Source organism: Aethalodelphis obliquidens, unplaced genomic scaffold, assembly GCF_003676395.1.
Source record: "Aethalodelphis obliquidens isolate GAN/ISIS:26980383/991018 unplaced genomic scaffold, ASM367639v1 scaffold8, whole genome shotgun sequence".
NCBI lineage: Eukaryota > Metazoa > Chordata > Mammalia > Artiodactyla > Delphinidae > Aethalodelphis > Aethalodelphis obliquidens.
The window spans coordinates 6,991,196-6,993,421 of NW_020837952.1; positions in this window are offsets into that span (position 1 = coordinate 6,991,196).

Consider the following 2,226-nt stretch of genomic DNA (forward strand, 5'->3'; position numbering starts at 1 on the left):
CATCATACACCCCAATCTCGACTTCACAGGGCCCTGGCCCTTGAGGAGCTCCAGTAGACCATGGCATCCATCAGGAAGGAGGGTATGTAGCTCTTGGGAAGTAGATGAGCTTGACATCCCAGTCAGGTGAGTATCATCAGGTGCGTGGGTGGCAGGTGGTCAGAGCACGTTCACGAAGTTCATGACCAAGGACAGAGATTCAACTTGCATTTTTTGAAAATATTTTCAGTTATTTTGATGTCTGTTCAAGATGAAAGTTTCCTTATATACTTCCACATCCCTCCTTTCCAATTCACAGCTCTAATATGGGAAGGAACCTTCTAAGAAATCCTGCCCTCTCCCTGCCCCACCGCCACAAACCCATGTCCCAAACTAATCCATTCAAATTCTCCAAGAAGCGCCCAAATTCTTACCCCAGGGATAACTGTTCCACACTAAGCGACCTCTGGCTCTACTTCTGAGAATATCCAATACATAAATTGGATCTTTCTATAAACACTAGAAATCTAAGCACATGAAAACCAGCTGCTCTAAAGTCAGTTTGCCATGAGTCCACAGGTGTCTATCCTCTCTGGCTTCAGTTTCCTCCCAAAATAACAAGGGGTTCAGATGAGACAGTGGTTCCCAGGTTTACCAAGCCTGGATCCTTTCCTTAGGTCACCAGTTGACCACATGGGATCCTGGGGATGGAGCTCATGTGGCCACTGTGTGGGTGAGTCAGAGCCTGGAGGATGGACCTGAGACTGGAGGAGGTGCTAATGATGGACCCAGGCTTCCAGACAAGGGTTTGCTTCTCTCTCCAAGGTCCACAACTCACTCACCTGAGGCCAGGAATGTCTCCGCATAGAGTTCCTTGACCTCTGAGCTGGCCTGATCCCATGCTGCCTGGAGGCCCCGAGAAATTGCCTCAGGGCTGGTCACAAAGGTCTTGAAGTAACCAGGCACGATCATCTCCTCCTTCACCCCAAAGTAGGAGAGCTCCTTCCTGCAAGGGAGGCAGGCAGAGGGGCAAAGACTTCAGAGTTTTTATGAACCAAGACACAAAAACACACACACACAGGATTGCAGTGCGATAAGCAGGAAACTCTGGGAGGTTGTGAAGTACAGAAAAGCCAGAAGGAGAACTCTCATGATGATGTTATTCTGTATAGAGTTTGAATATTTTTCCAAATATTTTATATACATGTGCTTATGCTTCTAAATCCTACCAGTTGAGTTGCAAGGTACCACTTAAGTGCTATCTCCTCATATTCCCCTCACATCCAATTGATCACCAGGCTTTTTATATTTTATCCCCTTCACACTCAATTTCCTCTCTTCCCTATCCTAACCAGTCTACTGCCTGGCCATTTATCAGCTGGGCTGGTGTAACTGGACCCTAAAATGCATCTCCCTACCTGGGATCACTTCCCTGCCCCATATTCAGAGCCATCCTCAGCCCTGCAGCCAGTAGGGTCTCTACTGCTGATATGATTAATTACTTTCCTTGATTAATTGCTTCCATGGGGTTACACTGCAAACAAGGCTCCCTCAACCTAATATCATAGCAGTAATGTAGGTGGAGCACACTGTAGCCAAATTGTATCGGTGACAATTCTACCTCACTTTCTGAGTGTGGGCCAACTTCCAGGGCAGAGTAAGTTCATTCAAACTCTACAGTTGCCAAGTCCATCCTGACACCAAGAACTTAGAAAGGAGCTTCCCAATGAATGCCTGGCAAAAGCAAGAGAGAAAGTTCTGGAAAAAAGAACTCTAAGTCTGTGATGAAAGGAACCCCCTGTAAAAGACTCTCCCAGAAGCACAGAAGCAGAAGGACCAAGGGGGTGGGGGGAGGGTCTCTGTCCCAGGCCATAACCTGGGGGAGTCCAAGTCCAAGAAGGCCTCCATGCCATATTGGAGATGCAATAACCTCCACCCCAGAGAGACACGCGGCCCGTGACGCTGGAGACATTGACCACACGGCCCCTCGCCTTCCGCACTAGGGACAGCAGACTCAGGGTCACCTTGATCACCCCCAACAGGTACACGTCCAGTATCTTCACGAAGTCCTGGTTGGTCAGCCACACACTGGGTGCAGTGGACATGGAGATGGCGGTGTTATTCACCAGGCCCCAAAGTCCTGGGAACAGTGAGAGCAAGAGGGCAACACCATGCTGGACCCATGAGTGAGGACCCAGCAGAGGTTCCAAGTCACCTTCCACCCAGTGAGGACTTTAGGAGAGAGGC